Below are 12,242 nucleotides of genomic sequence, written 5' to 3'. Positions count from 1 at the left end.
GATCATCCTACTAATCTAGCATGGACATCATAAAACGTACACCAAACAATAGAAATTTACAAAGGTGAAAGCTCTTGTATGAGTGGTGACCTGGGAAGAAAGTCGTATTCCGGCTCTAGCGTGATAGTGATTCCTCTTCCGTGCGAGGGGCGTACATGCTTTCAGGGGAGCCTAGGCCGGAAGGAGACTCCAGAGGGATCTGGGACGCCCACAGCCCTTTGCCTAGGGCCTTCCTGGCTGAGGCTGGTCTTAGAAGGAAGGGACATGGGCCAGGAGTGAGGAAAGCTTGAGAAGGGGAGGAGGGAGGAGGCTCCAGGCCAGGCTGTGGCCCCCATGAGCCCTGCCACGCCCTGCGCCATTGGCCCAGGGGCCAGGCCTGGATGGGACAGGCTTCCATCCCCACAGGGCCCCTCCCAGCTGCCTCCTCCCCGGCCCCTCTCATGCCCTGTGTTGCCCGCCTGTCAGCAGCCACAGACCTTAACAGGACTTCTCTCTATTACGGCTGCTCCCCCAGCCCACGCTGCTCAGGAATTTCATCAGGGTCTTCAGCCTGAGGTGCTTCTCTGCGCTTACTCTGCACACTGCTTGCACGTTGGCCTTGCTCCAGGCCCGGTTCCTCTCATTCCTCCTGCCCCTCTCCACTCTGGCTGCTCAGCAAACCGCCCAGCATGCCCATCCAGGAGCCCTTCCTCCCACATCCCTCCCCATGTCCTGTCAGCTTCTCTCAACTGGACAGGGGCCCCCGTCCCCGCAAGGACTCAGGGCTGCGAGGGCAAGTCATTCCCACCATGTGCACAGGTGTGTGTATGTGTGCACACGTGCCTCCATCTCCTGCTAAGTCATTCCATACCTCTCTGTCTGGCATAACTAAAGTATGTACTGAGCACCGACTGTTTGCTAGGAGCTCTATTTGGCCTCTTGAGGGAGTCCAGGAAGTGTAACCCATGGTCCCCATCCCAAGGGGCCACATGTGTTTATGCAAATATGGTCTGTGCATTTTAAAACATATGCAAATATGTACAAAGTTTACAGGGTGGAGATGAACAGGTAGAAACACCAGTTCTGACACTTTCTCACGCCCCAGTGGACCGTCTCGTGCCCCCCGAGTGCAGCACCCCCTTTAGAGGCTGCTGTGTGAATGGGACCTCGGGAGAAAGGCCTTTCTTAGGTTTCAGGCTGATCATGATGCCTAAGAAGAGAGAGGCCCCTGCCAGAGCGTGAGTCCAGGGTCCAGTGACCGCGGGCATGACGGCTCCAGAGCTCGGCTGAGGAAGGGTGGGAAGATCGGGAAAGGCTCCACAGTGAGAGGGGACTAGGCCTGAGCCTTGGGCACAAATCAGATGGTGGAAGGGAGCGCAGGAGGCCAGTGGGCCAGGCATTGGCCCACAGAGAGGCCCCGGAGGCAGAAACCTGCGAGGTGGAGAGAACAGGAGTAACCGATGTGCTGGTGCAGGGCTTGTGTAGTGGCTGTGGGAAGGTGGGCTGGGACACAGGCCTCAGAGGGCCTTGAATGCCAAGCCAAGGAATCTGGGCCCCATTCTGGAGGCCACCCAGAGAGGAGGCAGCTCGTGTAGTGGTTCACGGCATAGGCTCTGGAATCAGATGGGGCCTGTGTTCAAGTCCAGCCTAGCCATTTGCTAGCTCTGCAACCTTGGGTGAGTCATTGACCCTTTCTAAGCCTCACTTTCCTCATCTGTATAAAAAAGAAATAAAAAGAAAACGTAGCCGTCAGTTTCTGTTGCCGTAACATTAACCCTGAAACAGAGTTTGTTTCTCCTTCAGACAACGTGGCCAGCACGGGTGGGCAGGTAGCCTCCCTCTGTGTAGGTGATCAAGGGCACACTGCCCACTTACGTTGGTCACTGCCGTAGGAGGGGACAGCTAGGGGGCAAAGCACCAGCTCTTCTATGCTTCATCCCGGAAGTGGCTCTGTGACTTCCAGCCAGGACCAGGGGACAGAACTAGCTATGTTCCCCCACCTGACTGCCAGAAGGCTGGGGAAAGTGAGGAAGCAGCTACATGTTTGTGTCCACCACGAGCACTGTGGATGAGGGATGTGGAGAGGAGGCGATGAGATGACACGTATATAGGACTTAGCACGGTGCCTGCCACACACGGATGTTAACCAGATGGGTCCAGGGAGCATCGGCACCAGCAGGGCCGGAACCCCCAGGGCCCCGCTCTGGGGTTGGGGGATTTCCAGGTCACCTGACCCCTTGGGTTTTTCTCAGGCTCCCTTTGCTGAAAGCCTGTCTGAAGCATCTGCAGGAATGCTGAGGGCTGTCAGGGTCCAGCCTGCCACTAGTGACCACACCCCCCCAGGCAGAGGCATCAGCATGCCCACTGTGGACAGGGTGCCCAGCACTGCCTGGGACCATTCCGTGCTTCCCCAGGGAGTTGGCCACTGCCTCTGACAGCAGAGGACTGGCCTCCTCTCCACAGGGTCCCCCTTCTCCAAGGCAGGGTGAGGCGCAGAGAGAGAACTATCACAGGGGAGAGGCAGCCCCTCAGCCCAGACGCCCCCGCCCTGAGGTCATCGGGGTCGTCTTGCAGTCTCCCAGTAGCACTGTACTCAAGCCACCGCAGACATGGTCCTGGGCTGATCCTAAATAAGCAGGAGGGATAAATGCTTTCTAATTTGCCCTTCTTTTTCATGTCTCCCATCTCTTCACTCTCCAAAACTCTGGAGGATTCAGATCTACACAGGTCCATGCTCCCAGGGCCCAGTCTTGGGTGCTGAGGGTCAGGGCCCGGGCTCCCGGGTGGAGCTTTCAGCCATGTTGCCAACAGGAACAGCAGACAGAGGCCACTGACTCTTGAGCACTGCCCGAGTGCCCAGAACCTGTGAAAAATCAGGGAACCCCAAAGAGAAATCAGACAGGTTCTGTAAAAGAGACTTTTAAAAAATTGTCATTTCTTCCAGTTCGCTTTCTGAGGGGAGAAGACGTCTGTTGGGAGTTGCATCTGGGTGTCCGTGACTAGATTTGCTAGGCGTGGCAGAAAATGTGTTCCCGGAGCAAACTTGGAGGAGGGAAGGGAGCACGAGGAGAGGCGAACTCCCTTGGTCATAGTTCCCTGGGGCCTTGCGACCCTGCCTTGCACTCACCATGGCTGATTTTGCGCTTGTCAGAGTGATGATCTCAGTAGTATCCGTCTCCCGGATTAGACTGGCCGAGCCACAGGCGGGGGCCGGTCTGCTCTTGCCCACCAGTGTACCCAGTGCCTCACACTCTGTCTGGCACATGGGAGGCACTGCAGAAATAGGTACTGTGTTGAGTTAAAGCACGAGTAAGTGATAAAAGTAGCAGCGAGGTGACCCAGGGCCTTATCCAACCTGGATCGTCCGTCAGTGCTCCATGCTGAAGCCCAGTTCCAGCAGAGTTAATGTAGGAAGGTGACCTCAAAAGTCCACTGTGGGACAGTAGAGGGTGCTGATGGAAAACAGAAGGGGAAGCAGGAAGAAGTTTAATCTCTCAGTCAGCACTTTGTGGCAGTCATTCCTAATAAGGAGGCTAATCTAATTCACAAAGACTAGCTAATGTCTGCCATCCCCTCCAGACCTAAGATTCTGCTCAGTTTCTTGCTGAATCTCAGGCTCTGCCTGACCATTCAAAACAAGAAAGGTTCTTGAAAGAGGCTCTTTCTATCTCCCAAGGACTCCGTCCTCATTGTCAAGTCTTGCCGAGTAATTTCTTCTCCTTTGCCCAGCTATAGAAAAGTCACAGAAGGCAGAAAAGGAAAGGCTGGGGTGGGCTGAAACCAAGAACAGCCCATTTGTACCGCGTGACAGTTGAGATGCAAATAGACGGTTGAAATGCAAATCACGAAAAAAAATCTCCAGGCAAAGCCCCCAGGAGTCAGCCTTGATGTGGGAGCCCATCTCTGAGTTTCAAATTAAAGCCTGTGGCAGCCTCGTTCCCCGCGCCCTGGTTGTTCATGGCTCTCCTCTTGTCTCTCCTGGCTTTCTGGAAGCCACAGGACATAAGCAACACACTCGACACTCAAGAACACACTTGGATCCTACCGTATGCTAACCCACCCCTGCCCGCCATGCGCTCTGTGCCTCCTCCAGTTTGGTCAGCTTTCCCTCTCCCTATGGTACCTACAGAGCTCCCTGGTCCTCCTACAGCTGAGCCGGCCACAGGCCGTTGTGTCTGCCCACCTGCACGGCAGGGTCCTGGGATGGTTAGAATATTCTGTTCAGTTATCCTAGAAAACACTCTTCTACATAGATGCAAGTGGAGTATCTGTTCCGCATCCTGCCTCTAAGCACTGGGGAGGAGAGCAGGGAGTGTGGGAGCCCATCGTGCCTCTGGCTGCTTTACAAATTCCAGCAAAGGGGGTTGTTTCTAAACAGTGTTTCTGCATTGTGCACGACCCCTCCCAGTTGACTTAGCTGAAAATTGACAGTTCCTCTCCCGCAACATCAGGAGAAATACCATTCTCCTGCATTCTACCTTCTTCTCAGGAGTTGAGAGATTTGATCCACTTTATTTCTGTCTCGTTTCTGACCTGCAACTTCTCAGAACATATTTGCTGCTGTCCTTGAGAATATTTTTGCAGAGGGGCGGGGTTGGACTGGAGAGTGGGGTGCCAATATGCCCCCAGAGAGGCCTCTACTGCCTGGTTCTGGCTGCTTCTGAGAATTGGAACTGTTTCAGAATGGCCTTTAGACCTCATTAGTTTACCACCTACCCCCCACCCCCCGCCTTTCTGAGGGACTATATTGAAATTTACACAGGTGGTGACATTATGCATGCATTCACTCGATAAACATTATTGTGTACCTACTGTGTGCCCGCCACTGGGGAGATAGTGCCCTCCAAGAGCTTGTATTTATTCCAGTGGGGCAGCCGGAGGAGTAAGCACCAACATCATTGCAGGTGTAAATGAATGTCGAGAAGTCAGTAGACAGGGTGAGTAATGGGGTAGGGTAGGGGGATATTTTCAATTCTGTGGTCCCAGAAGTCTTTCCAAGGAGGTGCCCTATTAGCTGCATTTAAGTGGTATGGAGGAGGCAGCCACGTGGAGCTGCGGAGGGAGAACATTCCAGCAGCGGTGCTCCCTTGCAAGGGCGGAGGTCTCCACAAGGGAGACAGCCTGGCAGTTTCAGGCAGCAGAAAAGAGGCCCATGTGGCTGGCCCGGGGAGCTGGAGAGAGCCGTAGGAGGCCAGGCCGCAGAGCCCGGCAGGGTGCCAGGGGGTTGGCATGCTCTGAGTCACCTTTCTTAAGGAGCCAGTGGATGGCTGTGTTGAAAACGGACGGTCAGGGAGGAAGCAGGGCAACTAGCAAAGGCTCCTGCACAGAAAACCTCCCCCTCCTTGCCCACCTATCCCAGCCAGCACGTGCTTCCTGGCGTCTAGCTGAGGCTCCCATGTAGTTTAGACATTTTCCTCTTAAGGTGTCTGCAGGAAGCCAGAGAACCCCAGTCCCCTTATAATGAAACCCAAAAAGTCCAATAGAAACTGCCTTCCACACGCTTCCCGGGAAGACGCTGAGTGCCACCTTCTGTCTTTGTGACAAACGCTCTCCCGTTAGAATGGGCCCAGGGTTTTAACCTCTGCCCGTGGCATTCCGCTGCCAGACCTGCCCCACTGCCCAGAGAGGGCGGGGAGCAGACAGGGAAGCTGCGTCCCACCCATCTGCTCCTCACACGTGGAGTGAGGCCAGGTGAGTCCCCACTGTGTCTCAGTGTCCACCTCTGGAAAGCCATAGGTTGGACCAGTCAGCCTCAGGACTCTACACATCCTGACATTCTCTTTGTCCAAGAGGACCTGGGTAGGCAGGGGAGGGTGCCACCTGACCTTCCCCTCCACCCTGCTCCCGACGTCGGCCATCTCCCTGCCCTGAACTTGCTCCAGCTGCCTCTGTCCCTGCCTTGGGCAGAGGGGCCCGGCACCTCTGTGGGCCTCATCGTCCCCCTGACCTGTCCCAGCCCGCCCGTGTGATTGTTTATTTGGTACCCCCTGGAGCATCCCTTCTTAGGTAAGAAAGAGAAAGGCAGCTGGAGTGGTTAAAAATAAGGGCTTTGAAGCCAGACTACCTGGGTTCAAATTCGGGCTCTGCAACTTCTGATCCCTGTGATATTAGGGGACTTATTTATCCTCTCAGATTCAGTTTTATCTGCAAGATGGAGACAATGATAGTACCTACCTCACAGAGTTGTTTTGAGCATTAAATGAGTTAATATATATACTTAGAACAATGCCCATGGAAATCACTCTTTAAATTTTAACAATTAATATTCCCAGCCCATGAGATACATGTATCATTGTGTCCTTTTCAGAGAGGAAGAAGTTGAAGATGAGAGAGGTTAAGGGGGTTGCCCAAGGTCACACAGCCAGGTCACAGAACTTCACCTTGAACTCTCAATCCTATGCCTCATGCATGTACTGTGGGGCCCCACATTTGTCACCACGGCTCCCCATTCTCAAAGGTTTGGTTCGCTGGTGGCTCTTCCACCTCCAGCATGGCTGGGGGTGGCGGTAAGGCAGCAGGGGCACCTGCACCGCAGAGGTGAACGACGACACATCTGGCAGGACCTAATTTCTATTTCAGCCAGGAGATGACACGATTCATTTGTTTGAGGGGCATAGGAAAAAAACAGAGAGAATTACCCACCTCCCCAAGGAGAAAACATTACCAAATAAATAAATAAAAGAAAGTAAATGACGAGAGAAAAAGCCATATTCCGAGATACTGGGTTTATCTGCCGGGAAGGGGGGGGGGGGCAGTGAGAAGGGGATTGTTCTTGTTCTCCTGCTAATCTCGGCCTTTATTTTTATCCATCCCCCTCATTTTCCATTCCACGTGTGTTCCAGGCCTGTGAGGGAGCCACAGCGCGCGGCCTTGTATTTGTTTAAATTTATTTTCGCGTTTGTTCCCATTAGTCAGTCTGTCCGGCCTGCTGTTTCTCTGGCCCCTCTCCACACGCGGCCCTGCAGGGTTGTGGCTGCATCTCTGTCGGCGCCTCCCAGGCTTCCTTTCAGTCCAGGGGTTCTTAGCCCGGGAGGGGGGCCCACGGACCCTCCCCCAAGGCATCTGTGACCCTGGATGGAGAAAAATCTGTCTCTTTATTTCCACTGACTTCCAGCTGAACCTCAGCCCCCTTTAATTGTGGAAATAGAAGCCAACCACAGAGTGTAGCGTAGTGGTACCGTGGCTCGGACTCCACAAGAGTTCGCCAATATTTCCATCTCACATTACAGGTGTTACAGAGACCTCAAAACAGCATTTACACTCGTCACTACCTGGAAATTACAGCAGGTATTACACCTGCTGCCAAATCTCATGTTTAATGCATTGAGAAACACACAGTTCTACTATAAGACCCTTTTAAAATACTGTGGTAACTGTATTTCAAAATAGTTAGTTGACTCTGTGTTCCCATGTATTTTATTTTATGCAATTAAAAACGTTATTCTGAGAAGGCGGTCCGTGGGCTTCACTAGGCTATCGGGGGTCCATGGCCCAAAAAAGGTGAGCCTCCGCAGTTCCCGTCCTCACTGACTGCCGCCTCAGCCTAGTCCCTCCTCGGGCTTTTGCTGTAAGGCTGACGATCCGCTGGTTCTCGGAGCTGGCATCCTGAGCCATTTGGGGTGGGGCTGGGTAGGGTGGGAGCAGGGGGCCTGTTTGCTCTGCGTCACACATTCAGCTGAGGGTCCGTTTCCCAGCTCTGGACCCTCCAGGCCACTGTTCAACTGGGCCCCATAAATCCTTCCACCAGCATCTGCTTTGCGGTAGAGACCCGGGAAATATGCGCCCCTGCCAGCCCAGGCCACGGTCCCAGCTGCCCTAAACCCTCCCCACCTGCTGATGCAACCCAGGGCACAGACCTCCGTTTTCCTATTTTCCAAAGCAATTTGAACTAGCCACCAAACTCTAGAAGCAGGGAAGAGGTGGGGCGAGGAGAGGAGGCGCGGAGTCAGCATCCCATGGAGGCAGAGGGAGGTTTGTGCATTCTCTGGATGTGTGATTATCTAGACCTTTCTTCCCTCCATCAGGGAGATAACTGGATCTGGCTGGAAATTGCACACCTCCCACAGAATCCCTCCGGAGGTATAAATGCCTCTGACATGCTGTACCTGTCACCCAGCTTGTGATTTCATCAGTGAAGTAAAGCTGAGAGGAGGTAGGGGGTGAGGGCTCTGGTACAGGGAGCAACCAAGGCGAGGCATGTGGAGAAGTGGAGGTCAGCATTGTCTTCACCTCGTTCCCCATTCCCCAGGCCAAGGTGTCTGTTCTGGCTGCTCCTATTTCTAAAATGTCTTCTGGTGACTCTGTTGCATAGCAGAGGTTAAGTGTCCACCCAAAGCAGTGTCAACACAGCTGGTACCTGGAATCCGTGGTGCTCTGCACCTCTGCTCCCCCGCCCTCTGCCCTGGCGGTGGGCAGGGGTCTGTTTGCAAGACCTCTGTTGTGTCACAGCTTCAGCTCACATTTCTAGGGTTCCTCCCCCAAGATTAAACTCTCCAGGAAAATATCTGTTGACTTCAGAGCAAAGCCACTCTAGAAGGGAAGCCAGGGGGAGCAGGGCAGCCCCGTCTGTGCTTTTCCCATTAATTTCTCCCCAGTTGCCTTCGCCAAGGCTCTTATTACGACGACGATGATTATTAGGATTTTTCTGTGCGTGGCTGCATCCCGTGGTGTGATTCTTCCCAGCATGGTAAGCTCCAACCTCCCTGAGGACCAGAGGGTGTCCTCGGGTGCTTCAGACACCTCCTAATTTAGTCTCATCCGTAAATCTAATTAGCATGCTCTTTACACGGCCCCAAGCCCTGGCGGGTGTGAAGCAGGCAGGGCCTGTTTGGCAGCTATGGCACCAGTGCCCATTCCTCACCCCCTCCCCGCCCCAGTGCCTGGCCCGAGTCCCCTCCAGCAGCTGGAGGTCATCTCTCCTGTTGGATTTGAGGATTGCTCCCCTTTGCCCACCTCCCTGGGGGTGGTCTCCTTGCCCACACCCACCACCACCCTTGCTCATTAGCAGGACTGGCATGGATGCGAAGGTGTGGGAAGCATTTTATTCTGGGAGTCCCGCTCCCCAAAAGCAGCGGCTGGGCTTCCTGAAGAGCCCCCACTGGGATCAGAAGCAGAACTAACAAACTTCGTGCTCCACCCCTCTTCCTCTCTCCATCGCCTCCTGGCTGGTTCACACCCACGGACGCTCCTCCCAGAACGTGGTTTCTTCCTCCCACACCCCCTGTCACGCCGCTGACAGCAATAGATGGTGTGTCTTGTTAATCCCCTCTCTCAAAGGGTAGGGGTCCGCACAGCTCAGCTGGGAGGTGTGCCTGGGTGTTAGCCCATCTCCGTGACCATGGCTGTGAGACATCCTAGTCAACAAGTAACAGGCCCTACAGAACCGTGCTGGGTGGTGGGGGCCACAGGGAGGGCACGGCGCCTCGTCCCCAGGGCCTGCTCTCCATGGCTCCTATGGACTCTGACCCCTGGAAGGGGAGAACGGTGCAGGGGTGGGTGGGGCGGGGCGGGAGGCATTTCATGGCAAGGTGAGATGTCCTGTCTGTGTTGTCACTCTGTCCATGAAGGCATAGGGCAGACGCTCCCTTCTCCCTCTCCAGGCCTCAGTTTCTCCATCTGTTACCCATTCAATTTGAAAAAGGAATTGAGGATGAGAAGGAATTTTCAAAATCAAGTTGTTATGCATTCAAGCCCCTGGTTAGAAGGCTGATCAGGACAGAGAAGAGCGGGTTTTCCTGCCCTCCATCCTGACAGGTGCCCTGAGTCCAGTGCCAAACAGGCAGATGGTATCTCTGCTTGTCCCACGTGGGCAAAACAGGGCTCAGCGAGGAAACCTCCGTAAGTTCACAGAGCAGGCAAAGGCCACACAGAGGCCAGTGGAGCTCGCGGGGCAGCAGGTGCCCAGCAGCCTGGGGGACCCCACACTGAGTGCAAGGTGGGCATCAATTCGTTAGTTTGTTTATTGAACAAATCTTTGTTGAGCACCCACTGTGTGCCGGGTGCTAATCCAGGTACTGCTCGTAAGTGAACACAACCGCCAAAGTCCTTTTGGAATGATGAAAATATTTTATAACTAGACAGAGGTGGTAGTTTCACAACACTGTAAGTATACTAAAAACCACTGAATTGTACACTTTAAGATGGTTAAAATGGTGAATTTTATCTCAAAAAAAATTTTTTAAAGGATGCTCTGGCTGCCCGAGGTGAATACAGTAGAGAATACAGGACAGAGCCATTGCCAGGAGGTGAGCGCAGTAAGTGGCCAGGGAGATGCTGTGAGGAGGGAGAAGCTGACAGCTCGGGGGCCTGTCAGAGGGGAGACTCAGCAGGACGTGCTGATGTGCTCGCGTGTGTGGTGAGCGTGCTGAGAAGGACTGCCAGAGCCCTTTGACCTGAGCAGTTAGAAAAATGGAATTCCTGCTCCCTGAGATGGTGAAGAGGTCGATTTGGGGAGGGGAAGGTGGAATCCGCAGGTAAACTTTCAACATGTTCCATTTGACATGCTTGCTACACATCCAAATGGACATTCCCAGAAGGCCGAGGGGGTGTGCTGGTAAATCAACAAGCGGCTCCAGAGTGGGGGACCCTCGTTTGCAGCATTTAGTGATCTCTGTGGTGTGAATACTCCTGCCATGGCTGATCTCGCCTACCACTGTGACCCCAGCTGGCTCTCCTAGACCCTGGAACCCTAACCGTTGGCTCTTGGAAGCCTCCAGGAGCCAAGGTGGCTCCAGCCACCACTGTGTGGGTCCCGGCTAGAGATGGAAATGTAAGCGTCACCAGCATCTGGATTGTGTTGAAAGCAAAGGGTCTAGTGGGCTCACCTAGGAAACAGTGTGGGTAGGGCCCAGAGGAGTGCTGGGGGCTGAGCAGCCCAGGGCACCCCACTGGTCACGTTAGGGGAGAGGAGGATGAACCAGCAAAGATGACTGAGATGGAGCCGCCTCTGAGGGAGGAGGGAGCTGAGAGGGAGCACTGAAGGACAGGAGAGTGACCAAGGCAGTGGGAGGAAGGGGGCCTTAAGAGGCAGGAGAAGGGGCAGGACCCAGAAGAGAGAGGAGGCAGCCCTTCCTAACATCCGTCAGCAGTACTAATTAGCATACGTGTCTGTGTTTACTTTTCTGTTTTCAGCATAATGACTCTTAATTGCCCTCATTAGGGAATGTCCAAATCCGCTAACATTTACAGAGCTGGCCTATCCAGCCTTTTTTTTTATCCACTTGACCCTCTTCTCCCACTGCCTTCAAAGCCCTCCCCCGGAGCTCACCCCGCAGAGGGATGCAGGACTTTCCCTCCACCTCTGCGGTCCATGCAGATAAGCTAACTCATTCTATCTCAAAGGCATAAGGCGGAGTGAAAGCAGCCAGTCTCAAAGGCTGCATCCTGCGTGTTCCCATGACATTCTCAAAAAGGCAAAACTACAGTGACGGAGAGCCGGTCAGTGATTACCAGGGCTTAGGAGCAGGAGAGGGGGGCTGGAACCAGATAGCACAGGGAGTTTTGGGGTGAGAGGGGGATATGGAACTTTCTGTATCCTGGTTGTGATGGGGGTAACATAAATCTATACATGTGGTAAAATTCATAGAACTGTATACCCAAAAATGTCAATTTCACTGCATGTTAATTATAAATTATTAAAGACTGCCCCCACAAAAATATGAAGTGAAAGGTCTAGCACAAATAGCACCACTGGTAGAGTTTTAGACTCAGATCACCATCCTTCTCTCCACTGTCATTTAATTCAGCAAATATGTAACATACACCCTCCTATAAAGCCAAAAAGATAGGCTGGGGGGCCTTGAATGCCATGGTGAGTTTGAACCTAATTCAGCAGGCAGTCAAGAGCCGTCGACAGGTCTTGAGCATGAGTGATATCCTCAGAGCTGTGTTTTTATCTGGACACAAGGAGAACGAGGAGAGTGACTGAGGGTGAAGGCACACAGCAGAATGGGCAGGGACTGGCTGTGGGGTCTGGGGAAAGGCAGGGGTTGGGATGAGGCTGGGGTAGCGTCCCAGTGGTGGGAGTGAGAAGCTCAAAAGGGCAGGCTAGGAGCAGGAAAAGGAGATGGGAGCTGCTGCATCTGCCACCAGCCTGCTGGGCCGTGGCCCGGCTTTCCTGGTCTCATCTTTCCCTCAGCTTAGTTCCCCATCTGAATGCCCTCCACCCACCCACGCTGCTGTCTCTCCGAGTCTCTATTTCTCTCTTAGTGTCTCTTTAAATCTGATCATCTCTCTCTTGCCCTCCTTCCCACCTTCCTCCCTCT

At 53.7% G+C, this 12,242-nt stretch overlaps 1 protein-coding gene across 6 annotated transcripts in view; it reads left to right on the top strand.

The window, feature by feature from the left end:
- CDH23 (cadherin related 23) overlaps positions 1–12,242 on the top strand; it is a 398,494-nt gene that overhangs the window by 207,749 nt on the left and 178,503 nt on the right. The window lies entirely within an intron of this gene.

This window comes from Equus quagga, chromosome 2, assembly GCF_021613505.1.
Source record: "Equus quagga isolate Etosha38 chromosome 2, UCLA_HA_Equagga_1.0, whole genome shotgun sequence".
NCBI lineage: Eukaryota > Metazoa > Chordata > Mammalia > Perissodactyla > Equidae > Equus > Equus quagga.
The sequence above is the reverse complement of the archived record's forward strand: the minus strand, read 5'-3'. Positions and strand labels throughout refer to the sequence as shown.